A 25,024-nucleotide genomic window follows, 5' to 3' on the forward strand; every position below is an offset into this window, starting at 1 on the left:
CCATTATCGGTAGCCTAACTTCAATTCCGTTCTCGAGTGTCTGGCCTATGACGTGTATTTCTGACGGCTCGTAATTATTCGTTATTCTTTCTTGTTATGGGTGTTTTGTGTCATTTTATCACCGATTTGGTTAGCATATGCTTGAAGTTCTGATTGTTTCGGTAGTGTAGTTTTAGCCTATGTTTATTATTTTCTTGCATATTCTTTTTATTACTTTCGAAATTACTAAACTTTCACGGTTTATCCTGCGTGATAACTTGTTCGTCCAGGTGGTTCTTTTCTGATCCATTTGGATAAACCCGTACTACTGGTATTGTTGAGTCACTATTCGTGATCTAAAATAAATTTCTTACCTTAACATTTCATTCAATTCTATGGCACGAATTTTCTGTGTTCACGATATGTGCCTTATACTGGCGGGAACATACCTTTTTGCCTATTATAAGTTTTTGTGGTGCGTGTTGTAATTCTTCAGCTGTGCTTTCTTTCTCTGTGTGGTGGTAGAGTGCGTATGAAGCTCGGGTGTGAGACCTGCCCATCAAAGTATCCGTATTTCACGAATTATCGATGTTTCATAAGCCCAAGAGGCAAGGTAGGTGGTTAATTTTTGTGTTCAGTTGCTTGAAAACCAGACTCCGGTAAATTCTGTGTCCCAGTGTATATGTTTAGTGTTTTTCTAACTAAATTTCTACACGCAATAAATGTTCAGTCCAATTTTAATTGAATTTCACCTAACAGTTTATCCCAAACATTCCAATAGCTATTTCTTAGCGTACATCCTACAGCGCTTTCCCTTTCGTAAATACATGGTGTTTCAAAAATGACCGGTATATTTGAAACGGCAATAAAAACTAAACGAGCAGCGATAGAAATACACCGTTTGTTGCAATATGCTTGGGACAACAGTACATTTTCAGGCGGACAAACTTTCGAAATTACAGTAGTTACAATTTTCAACAACAGATGGCGCTGCAAGTGATGTGAAAGATATAGAAGACAACGCAGTCTGTGGGTGCGCCATTCTGTATGTCGTCTTTCTGCTGTAAGCGTGTGCTGTTCACAACGTGCAAGTGTGCTGTAGACAACATGGTTTATTCCTTAGAACAGAGGATTTTTCTGGTGTTGGAATTCCACCGCCTAGAACACAGTGTTGTTGCAACAAGACGAAGTTTTCAACGGAGGTTTAATGTAACCAAAGGACCGAAAAGCGATACAATAAAGGATCTGTTTGAAAAATTTCAACGGACTGGGAACGTGACGGAGGAACGTGCCGGAAAGGTAGGGCGACCGCGTACGGCAACCACAGAGGGCAATGCGCAGCTAGTGCAGCAGGTGATCCAACAGCGGCCTAGGGTTTCCGTTCGCCGTGTTGCAGCTGCGGTCCAAATGACGCCAACGTCCACGTATCGTCTCATGCGCCAGAGTTTACACCTCTATCCGTACAAAATTCAAACGCGGCAACCCCTCAGCGCCGCTACCATTGCTGCACGAGAGACATTCGCTAACGATATAGTGCACAGGATTGATGACGGCGATATGCATGTGGGCAGCATTTGGTTTACTGACGAAGCTTATTTTTACCTGGACGGCTTCGTCAATAAACAGAACTGGCGCATATGGGGAACCGAAAAGCCCCATGTTGCAGTCCCATTGTCCCTGCATCCTCAAAAAGTACTGGTCTGGGCCGCCATTTCTTCCAAAGGAATCATTGGCCCATTTTTCAGATCCGAAACGATTACTGCATCACGCTATCTGGACATTCTTCGTGAATTTGTGGCGGTACAAACTGCCTTAGACGACACTGCGAACACCTCGTGGTTTATGCAAGATGGTGCCCGGCCACATCGCACGGCCGACGTCTTTACTTTCCTGAATGAATATTTCGATGATCGTGTGATTGCTTTTGGCTATCCGAAACATACAGGAGGCGGCGTGGATTGGCCTCCCTATTCGCCAGACATGAACCCCTGTGACTTCTTTCTGTGGGGACACTTGAAAGACCAGGTGTACCGCCATAATCCAGAAACAGTTGAACAGCTGAAGCAGTACATCTCATCTGCATGTGAAGCCATTCCGCCAGACACGTTGTCAAAGGTTTCGGGTAATTTCATTCAGAGACTACGCCATATTATTGCTACGCATGGTGGATATGTGGAAAATATCGTACTATAGAGTTTCCCAGACCGCAGCGCCATCTGTTGTTGAAAATTGTAACTACTGTAATTTCGAAAGTTTGACTGCCTGAAAATGTACTGTTGTCCCAAGCATATTGCAACAAACGGTGTATTTCTATTGCTGCTCGTTTAGTTTTTATTGCCGTTTCCAATATACCGGTCATTTTTGAAACACCCTGTATGTGCAGGACTATTGATTTTTCATATTAAGTACAGGTTCCTTTTTGAAAACTGGAATGATACAAGCTTATCCTCTACGCATTACACATAGACCATTTATTGACCAACTAAGAGTGTCACCTGCTGCTGGAGATATTTTCAACTGATCTTTAGGATTTAATCAGTAATTACACCACTCGTTCAGTCTGATCTGTTACTTTTAGCTGAATCAAGTGATTAGACAGTCATCTTGCAAATCAAAACTGTATAACAACAACTATCTTTTACTGTGAGATGATAACGGATTGCTGTCCTCAGTGAAAGTGAAGAAGAATTACAGGATCTGCTAAATGTAAAAGTCGTGTGATTAGGGCCTCCCGTCGGGTACACCGTTTGCCGGAGGCACGTCTTTCGATTTGACGCCACTTCGGCGTCTTGCGCGTCGATGGGTATGCAATGATGGTGATTAGGACAACGAAACACCCTCTCCCTGAGCGGAGAAAATCTAAGATCGAGCCGGGAATCGAACCCGGGCCTTGAGAATCGACGTTCTGTCACACTGACTACTCAGCTACCGGGGGTGGACTGCATGAACTGCTGAACGGAATGAACAGTCTAATGAGTAGAGAATTTGGCTGAGAGTAAATCGAAGAAAGACGAAAGTAATAAGAAGTAGCAGCAATGAGAACAACGGGAAACTTAACATCAGGACTGTTGATCACGAAGTAGATGATGTCAAGGAACTCCTCTACCTAGGCAGCAAACCAACCCGTGACGGACGGAGCAAAGAGGACAAAAAGGGCAATCCTGGCCAAGAGAACTCTAGCAATATCAAATCATAGGCCGTGGTTTGAGGAAGAAATGTCTCAGAATGTACGTTTTTAGTGCGCAGCATTGTATGGTTGTGAAATTGTGAAACATGGACTGTTGGGAAACCGGAGCAGAAGAGAATCGAAGCGTTTGACATGTCGAGCTACAGAAGAATGTTGAAAATTAGGTGGACTGATAAGGTAAGGAACGATGAGGTGCTCAGCAGAATCGACGAGGAAAGAAATTTGTGGATAATATTGACAATAACAATAGACAAGATGGTAGGACATCTATTTAGACAACAGGGAATAGATTCCACGGTGCAGAGGCAACTGTAGAGTGTAAAAGTATAGCGGAAGACAAAGATTGGAATACATCCAGCAAATAGTTGAGGACGTCGGTTAAGTGCTACTCTGAGATGAAGAGGCTGGCAGAGGAGAGGAATTCGTGGTGGGCCTCACGAGAAAAATAAGAAGACTGATGACCACCAAAAAAACAAAACGGATATAAAAAGAATAATCGTAACGGCAAAATAAATCATCAGGAATAAAATTAAATTTTCGAAAATCTTTAATGTGGCTGCGGATCAGAAACTGTAAATCTGAAGAGATTTCGCAACCGGTTGGCTGATTTTTTGCTACCTCTTCAAAAAATTTTTGATGAGCAGCTACCTCTTTACGTGAACAAAGAAACAATTTACCAAGCCATTTATCTGGAATGATTTAAGCTACGGCGGTGAATAGTGAACCCTTGGGAGACAGAAAAGAAACAAATTAAAAGCAGTAGTCATGTGTTACGGAGAATAATAGGAGGCTTACGATAATCTTTTTTCCCACGCACCATTCGCCTTTAGAACAGAAAACTTTGGAATTTAAAGTTGCAAGAAATACCCTTGGCCACACTCTGTAAGATGGCTTGTGATGTGTATACCTAGATGTGAAAGCTAATGAGGCAGTTAAAAAAATGAAAAAAGACGTTGCTTAGCCTCATACAAAAAGGAAACACCTAACTGATTGGGAATCCGAGTCGGTGCATTCTGTTGAGTGGATTCACGTAAAAACATTGACATTTGCCTTGAACGTGACTGATAACGAAGAATTAAAACTGGAGATGTATCACGCCGGATTAGTTCACTTCACGATATCAGGATCCGGGTGCTGGCCTCCAGTTTATCAGGTTATCACTAATCTGTAATAGAGGACGTCTCACGTCTGACAAATACTTCAGAGAAGTAATACATTACCCTGTAAGATGTTTTTATGATTCCCGAGAACATTACAATTGTTTCCTGAAGCAATAACTGGACCCGGATCTCTACCTCTATGCGCAACGTTCTATGAATTTCAGCTTTGAGTTCGTAATTTATCGCTTGTAGTAGTATTTCTTCCCATCTGTCGTCCCAGAGTGCTAAGTTACGAATGCGTTATACTGTAGATTAGTGAAACGAGGTAAATATCATCACCTCCAACCCTTTGTTTATACAATGTCACATTGTACTTTAGAGGTCATGCTCTTTATTCTACAGATATCTGACGTAACCAGACTCTGATATCATATTATAAATAAAATAGTGTGGAGAAGGGTAACTTGGAATACACTTCGAGCTACTTACCTAGCAAATCTGACTCTTCGCATGGTATTTGGCGCAGACATAAGACTTTATCGTAATTTTGCTTTTTCTAGCTCGTTTGTGGCGGTTCGATATGAGCACTAAAGATGTTTGATATTTCCCTTACGTTTGACGTTGTGGCAGAGAGCGAGCGAACCGAGCACAAAAAAAAAAGATGCTTCCCTATTCCCATGCAGTTTGATGACGTCCTGAAACCAGATAAACGAGAAGCATACAATCTATAACGCTAAAAACAGCTCTCCTAAAAGCTTTTTTGTAACGCCTGCTGTTATAGTGGTAAAATGGAGCATTGCGTCCAGTACTAAGAAATTAATGGAGATGTGAAATGAAACTGTGTGAAAAAGAAAAGATGAGACGAATCATGAACTCGTGGAATAATGATTGGGAAGAAAATCAGCCGTATTGTTTTCAAAGAACCATCCCGGAATTTGCCTTAATTGAGTCAGGGAAACCGCGGAAAACCTACACCAGGACGGCCGTCGGGGATTTAATCCTCTGTCCTGCAGAAGGGGATTCCAGTGTCTTAACACATCCTGAAAAGAATTAAAGATCTTTGTCGTGAATAACATTAGTCTATGAACAATCGGCTCCCCTAGCTGATGGAAGAAAATATTTTGCCCAAGTTAGCTTCCAAGTACCAACTGGAAGGGTGATGAATTATGCGAATATGTATGCAGGAACAGAGATTAACTCTGCCTTCTCTCATCATCATCATCATCATCATCATCATCATACAACACAAACATAATAATGTATTACGCACGCATCCATTACAATCATCTACTCTCTAAAAATACAAATGTGACTCACTCTCACATATCCGCAAGGAATGGGACCAGTGTGTCAGGAGGAATGACACCCTTTCCAACAGTCGGCTACTGTCACCCAGTGGGATACTTCGGCCAACTATGCCGCACGGCATTTGCTTTTTGTTATGGATGTAAGGTAACATCCATTGTCCCGCTGTGTTGTTTTGCATAGGTACTCACAAGTAACAACATCGTGTGACTAGTGAAAATTGTAGCTGTCGAGCGTGTCATGAGATCTCAAATAAAGATTGAGAAGTCGACACCGGTGTAGTCAATAAATAAATATTGTTGAAGCATTGACTAATGCAGACTTTAGAGACAGGTTATGATGCCGCTGCAGCTAGGGTTGACGTAATTTCTGTCTTACTAACCGGGGCAAACCGGGACACTTCTCTTAAACTTAAAACAAGTGCAATAATTAATGAAATACAGCTCGTACAAAATAGATACGCGATTCAAAGTTTTACTGACCTTCAAAGTAGTCACCAGCATTCTGTATAACCCGTTTACAGCGATGTGGAAGTCGTAGGATACTCTTAGCAGTGCCAGTTGTGTTGACAGTTCAAAAGGCGCGGTCTATTGCCCGACGAATTTCTAGCAGTTCTGAAGCGAATGCCGTGAAGTTCATCTTTGGAACACATCCTACGATCAGCTTAAAGACAGAAGTGATAAAACTTTCTGCAGGACCTGACCATCATTTTGCAGGACAATGTTCAGGCATGTACAGTGCAAGCTGTTACTGATTTGTTTGACTGATGGGGCTGCTAAGTGCTATACCACCCCTGACTTAAGCCCCCGTGTGTTCAACTCGATTTCTAAACTCAAGGAAACAGTTCACGGCATTCGCTTCAGAACTGTTACAAATTTGTCGGACAATAGACCGCACAGCTCCAGCTGTCAACAAAACTGGTACTGCTAAGAGCATCCTACGACTTCCACATGGCTGGCAACGGGTTATACACAATGCTGGTGACTACTTTGAAGGTCAGTAAAACTTTGAAAGACGTGCCTATTTTGTACGAGCTGTAAATAAATAGTTGCCACTATTAAAGTTCCAACCCTCGTGTTTTCTCCGTTTTGTGATTACTGCCGTCTGTAGCTATACCAAAATAACAACCTTAGAAAATCATCACGTATTTGATTGATACCGTCGCGCGCTGACACTGATGTGGCAAATGCTATTGATTTTGTTCTGCCCAACGTCACATTTTTTGCTGCTTTGGAATAATTAGAAAGTTTGGAGCTTAGACTAGATATTCGGTCCACTGATTTCCAAGACATATGAGATTTAACGGTATGATAGCCCTGCCGTTATAGTTTGCCATGTTGAAATGAATCTGAAACAAAACAAGTGTCTTTTTTAACTGCTTGCAGGGTACGTGTTTGATTTATGCTTTACACTACCTAAGTGATCCTTACTACCTGTTATTTCCCCATGTGCAATGGAAACATAACACAGGTTACGTATTCTGCTTCATAGACACTTCTCCATCGTTTTATGATTATGCAAATTATCCGCGATGCGACTCAGAAAAATAGAAAACCGCTTGCTGCAAAGCCTAAAGTGAACTAGAGGACAATAATGGAAACTCAGCAATGTTACCAGGCGATACTTCTCCTTAAGACTCAGTCAGGTGCGAGAACAGTAACTTCCGTTATTTACCTGAACAGCTGGAGTTGAAATGTAGGTACACTTAAGAATTAGGAGAAAAAATAGTCGGTACGAGAAAACTTTTCTCAAATCCGAAATCCGAGACAAATTGCCGACGCTGAAGTATTTTTCCGGATTCCGAATTCTTTAACCTGAAACCGATACTGTCCCTGGAAATCGAAACCTCTGGCAACCCTAGTTACAGGTGCGGCGGACAGCACCGTGCTCCACGGCTGCTGATGTCGGTTTCTCGAACCCGAGCGGCCACTGCTTCACACAGCTGCCAAGACGTCCTCAGGAGGCTAAGTGCACGACTTTCCAGCAGCCCTTTCAGGAAAAATCATGAGTGGAAGCAGGGTTCGTACGCAAGTCATACATCGATAGTAGGTAACGAAAACCAGTAATCCCATTTTGTTAAATCTTGCAGGTCAAGCAAAAATGGTTTCTTAAAAATTAATATAAAGTGATACAGAAAGTAGATGCATGTGTAGTAGAAGCCTACTTATTGACATATAAGAGAAATCTATGACGTAGCGGCTCTATTAATCTTGATATTTTTGGAGTAGTTGGTATTGGTTAGTCGTTATCAACATTAGTTTCTTTCTGATCTCAGGGCGTGGTAATTGTTCATTTTGTTTGCGAGTAGACGCCACAATTTACTGTCTTTAAAATTGGTCGTCAAAAAGGGTTCGTATTGGAACTGAATACTTCGTAGTATCTTTGTAGCATCGCATTCTGTCCCCGTGAACGCGAGTATACAGTAGTATATAAACATTCCATATGGTTATTTTTGTTACTATATTTACTCTTTGACTTGAGTGTGAAACGTCCCCTTAGAACAATTTATACATGACTGAGCTGAAACTGACACACAATATTTTTAGCGCTTCACAAATCACTTACCTCACAAAAATCTTCGTTATTCGAACTACTGCAATACAGCGAGCGCCACTATTGCCAGCTAAATAAAAGATTCAAACTACGGAAGGCACTAACTACTGATAGGGATAGTTAGCAAATGAAAGATATTAATAGAGAACAAACAATGTATTTACCTTAATATCATCAAAAGTCATAATATATGTAATTTCAAAACTCCGTCATCTCTCTCCTCACATCCACCACTGCTGGCGGCTCACCTCCAACTGCGCAACGCTACGCGCTGTTCACATCCAGATGCCGCTGCCCAACACTACAATGGCAGACAACAATGCAAACTAGCCACAGACTGCACACAGCACAGCCAGTGATTTTCATATAGAGCGCTACGTAACGTTGCCAATAAGAAAACATAAACAGCCTACTTACATAAAGAAAACATAAACAGCCTACTTACAAGTGATATAGACGACTCCATTCCTCTCTTAACAGTTAATTGTTCAGCCTTCCACGCCTGCAAGATATCCTGTGTAGACGTGTTTCTTATGGAAATAAATGTTCAGTTCTACCAGACACCACATATTTGCTGACCCCGACGATAACACAACAAGACCACCGCGTCGTCCTCAGCGTTCTGCACCGCATCGTAAAGTGGACGCCCCTTACTTCCGTGTCAGCCGCGCCGCGCTCGCTCTCCCACGATATTGCACAAACCGCCAGCCAGCACAGAGCCAAACTGTGGGCAGCACAGTTGACAGGGTTACACTGAAACCCCCCCCCCCCCCCCCCCGTTCTAGCAACATAATCTGGTGTTGTGGTTTGCGCAGCTTGAAATCCATTTCGTCCTTGCACAGACATCGTGGTCGAAACGAAGTGCAGGTATGTAGGCGCTGCGCTAACAGAAGACTTAGCTGCCGAGGTACGAGATATCCTTGCTGCACCACCCAACGCGAACGGTATGCGTCAACTAAGAACGCACTTGTGACGCGCCTCTCACGATCAGAAGCGAAGCGACTAGAGAAGCTTTCACGGTCTGAGGAGCTCGCCGACCGAACCCCGTCACAACTTTCACGCCGTTTGCGCACACTGGCAAGCAACGCAGGAATCTTTGGTTGTTGCCGATTACCCTCTGACACTAAAAAATTTCTGACAGTGTGCGCGGGTGATTTAAATCCTCTAGCACGAAAAGCGGACAGAGAATACGTCTGCAGTGACACCAGCGTCTGTCCAGTCCGAATCAGAGGAGCTTACCACGCAAGTAGCCGCATTGCAAACGACACGCACGCGTCACAGACCGCGCCACAGGTCGTCAAGAAGTCGTCACCGCTCGCAATCGGCACAGAATTTGTGTTGGTACCACAAGTAATTCGGCAACGACGCTCGAAAGTGTACACCACCATGCAAGTAGAAACACGAAGCGGAAAACGTAGAAGCAACAACTATTCACACCGGTAATGCATGTCGAAGTTTTGTCACAGACGGCAACATGAAAGTACAATACCCAGTGGACACAGGGACAGAACAGCCCGCGTACTCGGTAACTCGTGTACCACGCCTGAGTTGCGACGATTCTTGTCTGTTGGCGACTGACAACTCTTAAGGTTAAAACACATGGTCTCAGGTCACATTGTCGCTTAACCCAGGACTACGCCGTACATTTGAGTGGCGCTTCACAGCACCGGATATATCTCAGTCTATCGTAGGAGCTGATTTTTGTGTATCCTTTTATGATCTGATACCTGACCTCCGACACGAGCACCTGATCGACTCCAATATTCCAGGGAACGTGTGTTGCATCGCTCCGATGACGTTACGTTCGGTAGCAGGAGATACACCGTACACACAATTACAAAAAGAATTTCCCGAAATCATGCATCTGTCGCCTGCTCTCCCGCAGGATAAATACACAACGGTGCATCACATTTTGACCACACCAGGCCCGCCAACTCACGCCAGGTCCAGACGTTTGTCGCCAGAGATTCTGAGAGTGGTGAAGCAGGAATTCCACAGCATGCTGTCAATGGGCACATTCAGAGTTTTGCCGACAGTTGAAGAGTGTCGTAATGTGTAATAGGCAGACATGTATCCAGACCATCACACAGGAATTCCAAACTGCACCACAATCCACTGCAAGTTCTATGACAGTTCGGCGGGAGGTGAGAATACTTGGAATTAATGGTCAAGCGGCTGCTCATAAGCCACACATCACGCCGGTAAATGCCAAACGACTCCTCGCTTGGTGTAAGGAGCGTAAACATTGGACGACTCAATAGTGGAAAAACGTTGTGTGGAGTGACGAATCACGGTACACAACGTGGCGATCCGATGGGAGGGTGTGGGTATAGCAAATGCCCGGTGAACTTCATCTGCCAGCGTGTATAGTGCCAACAGTAACATTCGAAGACGGTGGTCTTATGGTGTGGTCGTGTTTTTCATGGAGGTGGCTTGCACCCCTTGTTGTTTTGCGTGGCACTATCACATCACAAGCATACATTAATGTTTTAAGCACGTTCTTGCTTCCCACTGTTAAAGAGCAATTCTGGGATGGCGATTGCAGCTTTCAACACGATCGAGCACCTGTTAATAATGTACGGCCTGTGGCGGATTCGTTAAGTCAATGCAGCCACCGTACAACGGACCACATGCGGTGATTAGCAGAGGTGGCCACACATTCCAGATTAGAGTAAATGGTGTGCCCACCACTGTCGTACTAAACCGACTCGAGCCTACATTTTTCGACGCACTGGACACAGTAAGGACTGCAGAAGGTGAACGAGAAGATAGAAATGTAGCACCAGAAAACGTCCCCGTACCCCACAGCCAGCACACGACGCTACAGATGCCAGGCGCCTCGGAGAAGAAAACGACGCTGAAGACCGGCACCTCACAGCCTCCTGGAACTACTGCCTCCAGTGGTTCGATGCCAGGTTTCAAGAAAGCAGTGGCAACCCATGCAGGGCGGTGTGTGACATTTAATCTCCGATAGGAGGGAGTCATGTGGCATAGCATTCTGTTCCCGCAAACGCGAGTGTACAGTGGTATATAAACACTCCATGTGGCTAGTGTCTGTTATTATAGTTACTCTTTGACGTGAGTGATATAGACGATTCCATGCCTCTCTTAACAGTTAACTGTTCAGCCTTCCGCGCTTGCAAGCTATCCTGTATAGACGTGTTTTGTGTGGAAATAAATGTTCAATTCTGCCAGATATTACATCTTTATATCTTTAGCTTTGATGGATGAATCAATGAATAAAGACGATAATCTTTACGCAAGTCATGTCCAAATTAATTTTAGACCCTTTGCAAGTACGTTAAATTCACGTCAGAAGTTTTTTTGTGAGTTATTATAAAGTCAATATTCATTAACGTTGGCAGTCAAAGATCCTATGCCTATGTCAACTTTCGTTCGATTTGATGAAAAAAATGACAACCGCTGTGCTGTGTTGGGTAATGTAGTCATCGAAAATAATTAAAGTTCTCACAGTTAAAGCTTTCAATTAACTTCTGTGCAGTGATATTCCCAATCTCACTTCCGTGAATTCACTTAGAAAAATTAATTGTCATCTCTTTTTAATAGTAGAACTTTTCGCTCTCACAAAGATAATTACTTTCAGATGAAGTGGAAGGTACTTCTGAAATTAAAAAGCACTCACACGAGCTAACACAATACTAACAAGGTGAGTGAAGATGAACCGAGATCAAATGATAAAATGAAAGCGAGACACTATTGTCTCGACTATATATAGACCCGTTCAAAGCAACAGCTAACGTGACTATAACTTCTTACGCCTAGATGTTCTTTAAACACTACTTATTCTTTTGAAATGGCTTACTGCCGTTTAAGGGTGGCTTCAGTTCACTTACAAATCGATCTTTGGTTATGGAGTTATTGGCTACTGGAATTAAGAGTTTTCACAGACAGATGTAAATACTAGGTTTTTTTGTCATCGATATAATCTTACATTAAGTGTGTCTGATGCGGGGGCAGATAATGAAAGGAGGGCAGTGGAAAGCTGACACTTCATTCTGCCCAGATCTCTCGAAAATCGGAAGGGAGCCGCCAGATAAGCTGGTCGGTACTGCGATGCACTTTTCTGCGGGGATCCGGGACGATGACGTAGCGGCGTTCTCTCTTCCCCTGCCTCGGGCCACCACCACGAAACCGCCTGCGCCGTGGCTGTCGGTATATCAACGCGAGTCCGCTAGAGGCGCTGGCATCCCGCAGCGCCACGCGCAGTCTGCTGTTCCGAGTGCTGCCAGAGGTGAGTGATGGCTCCTCTGTGAAACGGGGCGCGGTGCTACTACAAAGCTGCTGGTTATTAGTTGTTCAGTGAACGACTGCTTCAGAGGAATCTCAAAGCTAAGAAACGTGCTCATACAAACATATTAAATACGCGTAATCTGAAGAAATCACAGTGGCATTTGTAAGCTGCCATTTGAACGTCTGTCGGTCATTGGATGTCGTGAAACCTTTGCCATACATAAAAGTTTCCTGTCGTTAAAAGTTAAGTATGCGAAGAGAGGCCTAAAGCAGTGAGCGCCAAACTTTCTGCTCAGAGTCATTACTGACATTTTGAGGCGGCATCTCGGGCCGCATGTATACCAGTCTTATAATTGATTGGTAACTAGGTAAATCGGCATGTTATGAGGTCCTAACAGACAAGCTATAGGAAGGGTGCGATAAGTTGGCCGCCAGTCCACAAGTACCGATCGTTAGAAGTCCGTAGCATTCGGAATCAGCTGTTTGTTCTATGTCTGCAGTCACCCTCGGCGAACCCAAAATTGTAACGCTATAATTATTGTCTGACGAGGTGTTGTGTGGTCGTTTGTATGAGCAGATGATTGATTAATAACAGTAGTCGTACTTCGTTTAAATTCCTTATGTACATGACACAAGATCAGTTGAATTTCAGTTTTATTCTCCTCATTGTGTTCTATTAAGACAGCCTTAATGTAATTTCATGTTTCTTACAACTAATATGTATGTTGTTGTTGCTGTTGTGGTCTTCAGTCCAGAGACTGGTTTGATGCAGCTCTCCATGCTACTCTATCCTGTGCAAGCTTCTTCATCTTGTAACCTCCCCCTCACTTACCGACCTTAATGACAGTGAAAAATGAAACCGCGTGTACCTAATGGGAGTTTTGGAAAAGCAATCGTCACCGAAGTTAACCTGTCGGTAAAGAGGGAGGAAAGGGTTACATCTAAATGAAAGGAAATGTGCTAATGAAACTGGTGGAAATTAATTTTGAAAAGGGGTAAAGTTAATAAAGACAGTAAATGTGCAGCCGTTACGTTAACAATTAACTAGCGGTAATTAGGTATTTGAGATTTGGGGGAAATCACGGTCGCCAGTCCTAAGGACAATTACTATAGTAACTGAAAAAAAGAAAGGTTATTACACATATAATTAGCACTAGAAGCGTGGCAACTGAAGGTTGACACGTGTAGTGTGAAAACTGAAAGTTTGTCAGAAGTAATAAATTTCGCAACACCCTGACTTAATTTAGCAAAGAATTAATAAAACCGGAAAATCGAAAGTTAATTTAGTGACTGAAGTTAATAGTGAGCTTTCTTTCTGAAGCACATCGAAATTCAGTAAAATACGGTTAGTCTTGGACTACCTCAACAATCATTTCAAAAAACTACTTGAATCTACGCAATTTGGAAATAAGAGATTTAACTTTGAACTTGAATTAAATGATTCTGAACAATTAACAATAGTAAAATTTAGTACGTACCAAGCTGAGCTGCAGTCACAGGTAAGCTAAAATACGATAACAAAACTCGCACTCTTAATTTGTGCTTGTGTAATCTGAATATTGTAGCCAGCTAACTGAACTTTGAAATTAAAGCAATGAAATAGAATTAGCTATATTACTTTAGTGCTGGCGTTTAAATTTCAACGACACTCGGGTTCATTTCGGAATAGGAAGGGACCCTGCTTGGCAATGCAATTGGGACAATGAGCAACAAAGGTTCATGCTAAGTTTCTGTAATTATAGTTACGAGAATGGTACAGTTTGAAAAGCTGAGGTCTGCCATACACTTCTAAAACTTTACTTGCTTCCAGTCTTCCTTGTTAGTTGATTGAAGGTTTGAAGCCGTCGATCGAGGAGGTGGCGACAGTCACTCATTGTCGGCTGTCGCTGTTGCAGAAGCTGTATGTTGGCGCGCCTTCTTCTCGACACGGTCACCAGGCGAAACGGGCTCTTGATGTGCGCCAGCTAATGCTTCCCGTCCGCGACATCATGTCAGAAACTATCATCACAAGTCGAGCGCAATTACATGCTGCCAAACCCCGAAAGCGCGGCAACTCGCGGGAGCGTCACACAACACACCTGCTCCACTCGCTACTCCCGCCACACTCCTTCCCTCAGCCCGCGCTCCACGCGGCAGAGTTAACACTACCAAAGATCCTACACACTTTGATTCTTCACACGACCTATCGACGTAATCGTTCGATAGCAGTTTTCCCTAGGCGAGACCCAGCGTAAAAATACAAATAATATTTACGAAACAAACCAATTATACATCGACATAAATGCATAAATATACAAATAGTAAAACAATTACAATATACAAAGAGACAGAAATGTCATATCTTGAGGTAACAAAGCAAGGAAAAAAAATAGTACAATAGATGGAAATAGGAGGATATGCATTTCCGGCGTTACACGTGCCCCACATTGTCTGAGGATGTTCGTGTAACGTAAACAGACTCAGAAAATGTCCCAAAAAAGAAACAGCGGAAATGCATATGCTCAAAACATCAAAAAAATTTAGCATTCGTCTAATTAATCATAAACCAATTTTTAGACAATAATAATTGAGTGGAGACACTCCTAATCTTATTCCACTCTGTCACCTTGCACAAAATAAAACAGGTTGACAACATATCAAAATTCATAGAAAACATAGAAAATGGTTTAGCTATTCCAAAATCATTAAAATTCGTAACACTATAAAAAATGGAATACTATTTGCAAAATTGATCAGAGTACATGGTCATAAAAAACAGGTATATCAAAATACGCAAACTAATAATTAATTACATAGAATACACAATTTTATGTAACCTTTTCACAACTAATATTCTCGTCATGTCCAATTAACGCTAAACAAGAAAATAATGTACAGCAGATAAAATAAAACATAAATATTGACAGCAGAATCCTTTCACATCAGCTGTCCGGGAAGAAAAACAATTCCACATTCCGTACTCGCGAGTACAAAGAATGCCGACAGCGGAACAAGAGCCGACAGCGACACAAGAGCCGACAGCGGCTCGGTCTTTCCATTATTGTTGCGCCCGCCGGTGCGGCACGCTTGATCTCACTCCCCCTTGTAACGGCGTTTCCAGAACGTCCGTTTGACTGAATTCTTCCGGAAAAACTCACTCCCGAGTAATCTCAAGGAGTCCATAAACACTATCACAGTGGATAACTCAACACTGTCCATCATGACACGCGTGTACTAGCCTGAAACTTAAAACAGCGTCTAAGTACATCGGCAATGACTAATGAAACACACATTCATGAAATCTGACAGCTAGTTACGAAAGCATATTTACTTTCCTTAATCTACTGTGACTCAGCTGAAAACTTAAACTAGCAGCTTGGATTTTTCAGATGATTACTAATCAGTTACTCTTAAATCATTTAGTCAAAATTTATTACTTATTAATTACAACTTCTTTAATGACCTCTAGGTCAGGCAAAAGCATCGTAACATGGCACATCCTTAAATCTTACACTCTATATTTACATACTGTACAAATTACCCATTGTGTGGTATTAATCGATCCTAGGTTGGTACAACTTCAAGTCTACAATATTCCGTATACCTAATCGTTTTCCAGAGCTTGGATACTCTAAGCAATAAGCATTTGTGTGAGGTATACCAATGACTTTATATGGTCCATTATAAACAAACTTAAATTTAGAGATTTCATTGTCTATCTCGCTCGATTTCTCATGAGCTTTTACAAGTACTAAGTCTCCGATTGCAAACTTAGCAAAACGCGTTTTAGCGTCATGACGACGTATGCGAGCATCGGCTTTTAGCTTCATTACTTCTCGCAAACGATCTTTTTTCACACCAATACTGATGTCAATCCGTGGAGGGAATTTGATTATCTCTTCCACTAAACTTTTACTTCTGTCATTCAACAGGATTTCCTCTGGAGAAAATCCCGTCGATTCATGTCTCAAGGTGTTCATAATTCTCTCAAATACTGCTACATATTTGCCCCATGCTCTATGATTGTGATGGCAATAGGTACGGCAAAGTCGGCCTAGCTCGCGCATATACCTCTCAGCGGGATTCCCAGCCGGACAGTAAGCTGAAATATGGATCACCTCGACCCCATTACTTTCCATGCCTTCATTCCACAACTTAGAAGTAAATTGTGCCCCATTATCTGATAGAATCGCCTTGGGCTTGCCAATATGAACAAAATAATCGTTCACAAGCTTGCTATAGACCGCTTTGGCTGTAGCTTTCCTAATCGGGTATAGCTTGATGAACTTGGAAAAAGCTTCTAGCACTAGTAAAATGTAGGCAAAGTTTCCTGATGACTTGGGCAAAGGTCCGGACAAGTCCACGCACAGTAACTCAAAGGTGTCGTTAGGCCTTATACTTTGCATAGGACCACGACTCGTACAGTTGGTAACCTTCACCTTCTGACATAAATCGCAAGTTTTCACTCTGTCAGTAACGCGTTTTAACATGTTGTTAAAATGCACTACTTCACTCAGCTTTTCCGTACATTTCTTTGGTCCACAGTGACCATACGCCAAATGGTAGTAGTCTATTATTTCCGTGACGTATTTGGTAGGCCAGCATACCCGCCAAATATTACTATCTTCACCCTTACATATGTACAAGGTATGATCGTATATCTTGTAATACTTTCTTAATTTCTCTCCTTCTGGACTCCTTTCGTCATATCGGGTTTTCACCATATTTAAACAACCGTCCTCGTTCTGATGACGACGTAGATTCTTACAGATGTTCACTACTAATTTACGTCCCTCAACTTCTTTAAAATAGTACAATTTGACCACTCCATCTGACTCATCTTTCAATACATCTTGATTAGACTCGGGCAACCGCGACAGCGCATCCGCTACGCAATTGTCGGTCCCTTTTACGTAACAGATGTCATAGTTAAATTGCTGTAAATACAGCGACCACCTAGTCAGTCTTTCGTGAAGTAGTTTACAATCCTTCAGATAAGTGAGCGCCTTATGGTCCGTATGAATAATCACCTTACGGTCCCATAGGTAACCCTTGAACTTCTTGAATCCCCACACGATAGCGAGACACTCTTTCTCAGAAATCGTGTAGTTTCGCTCACTTTTTGATAAAGTTCGACTCGCGAACGCTATCGTCCGGTGTTCCTTATCCTCTCCTTCACCAACTTCTTGGAACAGTTCTACCCCCACCCCGTAATTGGACGAATCCGTTCCCAGATGGAAGGGTAGCGATAAATCAGGATGAAATAGTATGTTAGATCTTAACAACTCGTCTTTTAATCTCTCGAAAGCGGCCTGACACCCGTCAGTCCACACAAACGGAACGTTTTTGCGTAAGAGGTTATTCAAATTTTCATCATTAAACACTTGTCCTTTTACAAAGGAAAACTTTTTAACTGTTTCCTAGACTTGGGTGGAGGACAATTCCTTATTGCCTCTAGTTTCTCTGGGTCCTTCGTAATACCAGCAGTGGTAATTACATGCCCTAAAAATTTCAGTTCCTGCTTCACAAATTCGCATTTCTTTAGCTTTAGAGTCATTCCGCCACGGTGCAATGCTCTAAAAACTTCATCTAACAGGTCACAATGGTCATGCCACGTGGCATTGGCCAACAATAGGTCGTCAACATATACAGTTAATCTTGAACTCAAAGCCGGTCCTAGCACCTTATCTAGGGCCCTGATGAATACGGACACAGATATATTAAGTCCAAACGGCAGTACTCTATACTGATAACACCTGCCCGCAAACAAGAAGGCGGTGTATGGCCTAGATTCTTCTTCGAGTTCTATTTGCCAGTAACTAGCCGTCAGATCGAGGCTAGTCATGAACTTAACGTCATGAAAACGTTGCAAAACCTCCTCCATACTCTCTGGTCTGTCTGTTTCACGTTGAACGACCCTATTCAACGTGCGTGCGTCAATCACAATACGCACACTACCATCCCGTTTTGCTACAATGACCAAACCGTTATTGTATGGACTCGTACTTCTTTCAATCACTCCCCATTCGATCATCTTATCTATCTCTCGTTGCACTGCTTCCTTTTTGGCCAGCGGTATAGCATACGGTCTCACGAAGAATGGTTCGTGCGGAATTACATGCAACTTGCATTTATATCCTTCCACAAGTCCCGGTTTGTCTGAAAACACACTCTTATTCCTCATTATTACTTCATACAGGCCTCGTCTTTGTTCGTGTGTTACGTTTGACACACCGTCTACAATACTTTCCAATTCACTTTCTACACTATTGTCAATTCCGAGATTCCTCACATTACAGTAGTTCAAATTCATACCTACGTCAATAGCATCCGGCCAGTTAACAATGTGTATAGGCTGGTATTGCCTATGCACACCGTCTCCTGCCCCGTCAAAACTAACTACTATTGTTTTATTTTGTGACGTACATGTCAAAGTTTTACTTTCGCAATTAATCACTGCACGGTACTTTAATAGCCAATCTAACCTGATAATTACTTCCGTAGTCAAGTCTGGCACGACGACAAACTCTTGTTCAAATCGTGCCCCACATATTTCGAAGTTGACAAAAATCTGTTTTGTGACCGGTTTACTGGCCTTCCCAGTAGCACCGATAATTTTCACTCCTGCTACTGGCATAACTACGATGCCAGGTCTGTCTTTCAGTAACTCAAATATTTTCCCAGATACAGCACTCAATTCTGCACCGGTGTCAATCAACACGTTTAGTTGTAGGTCATGCATATTAACAGACACTACTATCTGTCTACACTTGTCCTCGGCTGTCTCTTTATTTTCCCACAGTAAATCCTCGTCTATATCCAGGTCATTCCAGAAAAAACCATCCGGCTTTGACCCTAAATCCGGCTTATCTGGCGGCTTTTTCAGCCTCTGTTCACATACAGTTTTAATTTCAACACGTTTGTCCTGAGGCTTAGCCTGTAGCTTCGCCTCCAATACCGAAACCTTTTCCTGTAACTCGTCAACTAGTGAGTGTTGCTTTGCTATCAATTCATTAATCGTCACCTTCGTTGATTCCACTTTGGTCAGATTAATCTCATCCGCCAATCTACCTGGAGGAATGTGTCCAGTAGTTTCTGCAATTACTTCCGCTAGATCTGCGCAACCCACAATGCTATCGTCTGACCGTATAATGTCAGCTCTAACCTCATACACGTTGTAATCTATGTGCTTTTCTACCAATCGTGTCCGGCTATCACTAAAATTTTCGCAATCTTTCTCCTTAATACTCTCGCAATGTTTAAACTGGAGGTTAGCGTCGGATGGGTCGGTTACTTCTACCACTGAAACTTTCGGTAAGGTCTGCCGGTTAGGGCCAGAACTTTCCGTTACTACTTCAACATCTAACTCCTGCGGGACGAAACACGACGAATCTTGCTCGTGCTCCCCCTTAACATCAACTATTTCTAGTAAAGTCTGCCGATTAGGGCCAGAACTTTCTATCATTTCACAAACACTATCTTCCTGCGGGACGAGACGCGGCAAATCCTGCACGCGCTCCCCATAAACACTTCTCCCATACAGACCCCTATAATCTCTTAGTTCGTCGTATAAGCGACCGAACTGCCTTAACCAGACCTCATCCCTCTCTGCATCCCCTCGCTCGATGACGGACGTGTTATCCGACATCTGATCTTCTCTCAACACTTGTGAATCATTATTAAACTCAATCTCCAGTTCCGCTGTGGGTATTACAGCTGCCACTTTATGATCGATTTCCGGAACACTACTTAAATTGTTCTCACTGACAGCGAATGTATTTTCTACTGCCGTGTATACAGCTGATCTACTACTTGTGGGCGCACTCTTTTCTCTTAACACTGGCACACTCTCCCGCCGTTGATTATTCCATACGGAATTTTCATAATGACGATACCTGGGTTTTCTCCTGTTATTGGGCCGCCAAAATTTCTCCACGCCCGCTCGGCCCCTCACCGGCGCGGCTAATGGTTTCCCTGTCTCGTCCCAGCAGATACGCTCCTCGGATGCTGCTGAGGCGGCTGATCACACCCTCTGGCGTTATTACTATTCTGTGAAGCCCGTATCACGTTAGTGTGATACTGGTTTCCGTCATTCCTGTCATTATTTGCATTGTACCGATTGTCATTACGGCCCCAACCACTATTGTTATTGCTGCCAAGATTGCGGTATGCATTATTCCCATAGTTATCATTGTTGTGGTTGCTGTGGTACCCGTTGTTACCACGGCCTCTACCACTGTCGCGATTTTTGTGCCAATTGTCCTCGTCCTCAACTCTGTCCAGGAAATCATTGATTGTCCTGTGATTGCTTCCTACGTAGCGTTTTGTGTCATCTGGAAGCTTCCTGTAGAGTTCCCAGACTATTTCGGATTCCGTGCGGCGATCACGCAAATATTCCAACTTGCGGATCCAGCCCTCACAAAACTCCTTCATCGAGCCGCGCAAATTCGCATCAAAAGGCCTCGATACGACAAATTCGCGCCAGACACTTTGCTGTTTTTGCTCTGACCAGTATTCAGCCAGAAACAAATTTTTAAACTCGTCAAAAGTCAGGTTCGTAATGTTGAGGTTTAAGCCCCAACGCTTGGCATCACCAGCCAGCACATCAATAACCGCATTGATTTTTCTCTCATTAGTCCATGATCTGGGTAAAACTCTTTCACAATTTTTAATGAAATCCGTCGCGTGTATACCGCCTTTTTTCAAGGGGTCGAACCGTTCCTCTTTCGTCAACAATTCCGAACTATGTGCACAGATTGGCACATAGCTCTGTTTTTCGTCAAGTTTCTTTTCTAATTCCGACACTCTCGTAATTACTTGGCAAGTGGTTGTCGCAAGCGTTTCCACTTCCCTCTTTTTCTCTTTGCAGGTATTAGCCTGCTCCCTCACTTTAGTGTCTACTTCGGACACTAAAGCCTTTAAAGTTTCCACCTTCTGTTGATCCTCTTTTTTCACTAATTGAATTTCTTCCGTCACCTTATTCTCGATGATCGGAGCAACTGCTTCTCCTACACTTTTCTCGATTCTGCTAATTTCGGAATCAAAACGAGTATTTATGCTCGCAATTTCCGCCTGAACGCCCATCATTTCCTGTTTAAGATTACCGATTTCGGTATTAATTACAACAATATCTTCTTTGATTTTATCAACTTTTGTATTAACAACTCCAACATTGTTGTTAACAACGTTAATAGCTTTGTTCTGATTGTCTAGCTTGGCCGATTGACTCTTGATTTCGTTAATCAAAACATTCAATAAATCAGTTAAATTCCCGGAAACTACCGGTTCCACTTCCGTAGCGGCTTCCTCTTTAATTGTCCCCCCGTATTCGTCATAAAGGGATTCAGGTTTGATTTTCACTTCCGATTCCGAAACATTTTCTAAAGTTTGGAATTCCATTTCTGCTCTTTGTTGCGTTTCGGCGGTCGCGTCTTTCATGCTAGCCGCCTGCCCCTGAACAATGGGTACCGCGGTGCGCGTTTCCCACTGTTCGACCGATTGTTCCGTATCCAAGTCTACCTAATTTTGGCAATTGTTGCCTTCACTCATTTTAATAATTTTCAATATAAATGCCAAATCTCAAATATAATTAGGATTACTCCCACTACTTATTCTCGCTGACGTAACAGCCTGTACGTAACCAATACTTTGTTACGAGATTTGCACAATGCAAAATTCGTGTCCAGAACAACCTCAAATCTGAAGATTGTCCTGTCACCAGGTCGCCACGTGTAACCTCCCCCTCACTTACCGACCTTAATGACAGTGAAAAATGAAACCGCGTGTACCTAATGGGAGTTTTGGAAAAGCAATCGTCACCGAAGTTAACCTGTCGGTAAAGAGGGAGGAAAGGGTTACATCTAAATGAAAGGAAATGTGCTAATGAAACTGGTGGAAATTAATTTTGAAAAGGGGTAAAGTTAATAAAGACAGTAAATGTGCAGCCGTTACGTTAACAATTAACTAGCGGTAATTAGGTATTTGAGATTTGGGGGAAATCATGGTCGCCAGTCCTAAGGACAATTACTATAGTAACTGAAAAAAAGAAAGGTTATTACACATATAATTAGCACTAGAAGCGTGGCAACTGAAGGTTGACACGTGTAGTGTGAAAACTGAAAGTTTGTCAGAAGTAATAAATTTCGCTACACCCTGACTTAATTTAGCAAAGAATTAATAAAACCGGAAAATCGAAAGTTAATTTAGTGACTGAAGTTAAAAGTGAGCTTTCTTTCTGAAGCACATCGAAATTCAGTAAAATACGGTTAGTCTTGGACTACCTCAACAATCATTTCAAAAAACTACTTGAATCTACGCAATTTGGAAATAAGAGATTTAACTTTGAACTTGAATTAAATGATTCTGAACAATTAACAATAGTAAAATTTAGTACGTACCAAGCTGAGCTGCAGTCACAGGTAAGCTAAAATACGATAACAAAACTCGCACTCTTAATTTGTGCTTGTGTAATCTGAATATTGTAGCCAGCTAACTGAACTTTGAAATTAAAGCAATGAAATAGAATTAGCTATATTACTTTAGTGCTGGCGTTTAAATTTCAACGACACTCGTGTTCATTTCGGAATAGGAAGGGACCCTGCTTGGCAATGCAATTGGGACAATGAGCAACAAAGGTTCATGCTAAGTTTCTGTAATTATAGTTACGAGAATGGTACAGTTTGAAAAGCTGAGGTCTGCCATACACTTCTAAAACTTTACTTGCTTCCAGTCTTCCTTGTTAGTTGATTGAAGGTTTGAAGCCGTCGATCGAGGAGGTGGCGACAGTCACTCATTGTCGGCTGTCGCTGTTGCAGAAGCTGTATGTTGGCGCGCCTTCTTCTCGACACGGTCACCAGGCGAAACGGGCTCTTGATGTGCGCCAGCTAATGCTTCCCGTCCGCGACATCATGTCAGAAACTATCATCACAAGTCGAGCGCAATTACATGCTGCCAAACCCCGAAAGCGCGGCAACTCGCGGGAGCGTCACACAACACACCTGCTCCACTCGCTACTCCCGCCACACTCCTTCCCTCAGCCCGCGCTCCACGCGGCAGAGTTAACACTACCAAAGATCCTACACACTTTGATTCTTCACACGACCTATCGACGTAATCGTTCGATAGCAGTTTTCCCTAGGCAAGACCCAGCGTAAAAATACAAATAATATTTACGAAACAAACCAATTATACATCGACATAAATGCATAAATATACAAATAGTAAAACAATTACAATATACAAAGAGACAGAAATGTCATATCTTGAGGTAACAAAGCAAGGAAAAAAAATAGTACAATAGATGGAAATAGGAGGATATGCATTTCCGGCGTTACAATCTCACATCAGCTACTGCAGCCTACATCCTTCTGAATCTGTTTAGTGTATTGATCTCTTGGTCTCCCTCTACGATTTTTACCCTCCACGCTGCCCTCCAATACTAAACTGGTGATCCCTTGATGCCTCAGAATAAGTCTCTTCTTCTAGTCAAGTTGTGCCACAAATTTCTCTTCTCGCCAATTCTGTTCAATACCTCCTCATTAGTTATGTGATCTACCCACCTTATCTTCAGCATTCTTCTGTAGCACCACATTTCGCAAGCTTCTATTCTCTTCTTGTCCAAACTATTTGTCGTCCATGTTCCACTTCCATACATGGCTACACTCCATCCAAATACTTTCAGAAACCACTTCCTGACACTTAAATCTGTACTCGATGTTAACAAATTTCTCTTCTTCAGAAACGCTTTCCTTGCCATTGCCAGTCTACATTTTATATCCTCTCTACTTCGACCATCATCAGTTATTTTACTCCCTAAATAGCAAAACTCCTTTACTACTTTAAGTGTCTCATTTCCTAATCTAATCCCCTCAGCGTCACCCGACTTAATTCGACTACATTCCATTATCCGCGTTTTGCTTTTGTTGATGTTCATCTTATATCCTCCTTTCAAGACACTGTCCATTCCGTTCAACTGCTCATCCAAGTCCTTTGCTGTCTCTGACAGAATTACAATGTCATCGGCAAACCTCAAAGTTTTTATTTCTTCTCCATGGATTTTAATACGTACTCCGAATTTTTCTTTTGTTTCCCTTACTGCTTGCACAATGTACAGATTGAATAGCATCGGGGAGAGGCTACAACCCTGTCTCACTCCCTTCCCAACCACTGCTTCCCTTTCATGTCCCTCGACTCTTATAACTGCCATCTTGTTTCTGTACAAATTTTAAATAGCCCTTCGCTCCCTGTATTTTACCCCTACCACCTTCAGAATTTGAAAGAGAGTATTCCAGTCAACAGTCTAGTAAAATCATCAGACGATCAATTCCAATTACAATATGATCTAGAGAGAAATTCTGTATGGTGTGAAAAGTGGCAACTAACACTAAAGAAAGAAAAGTGCGAAATCATCCACATGGGTACTAAAAGAAATCAGAAAAATTTTGGGTATACGATAAATCGCACAAATCTAAGGGCAGTCAATTCGACTAAATATCGGGGAACTACAATTACGAGCAACTTAAACTGGAAAGACCACATAGATAATATTGTGGGGAAGGCGAAACAAAGACTGCGCTTTGTGGGCAGAATACTTAGAAGATGCGACAAACCCACTACAGAGACAGCCTACATAACAGTTGTGTGTCCTCTGCTGGAATATTGCTGCGCGGTA

The 25,024-nt window shown here is 42.5% G+C and overlaps 1 protein-coding gene across 1 annotated transcript in view; it reads left to right on the top strand.

The window, feature by feature from the left end:
* Window positions 1–12,317: 12,317 nt before the first annotated feature.
* Window positions 12,318–25,024, top strand: part of LOC126163194 (cytochrome P450 9e2-like) — a 100,581-nt gene continuing 87,874 nt past the window's right edge. Inside the window, exon 1 of the mRNA XM_049920147.1 lies at window positions 12,318–12,376. The gene's annotated coding sequence lies outside the window, so the exon portion shown is untranslated. The remainder of the gene's footprint in view (window positions 12,377–25,024) is intronic.

Source organism: Schistocerca cancellata, chromosome 2 (genome assembly GCF_023864275.1).
Source record: "Schistocerca cancellata isolate TAMUIC-IGC-003103 chromosome 2, iqSchCanc2.1, whole genome shotgun sequence".
NCBI classification, from domain to species: Eukaryota; Metazoa; Arthropoda; class Insecta; order Orthoptera; family Acrididae; genus Schistocerca; species Schistocerca cancellata.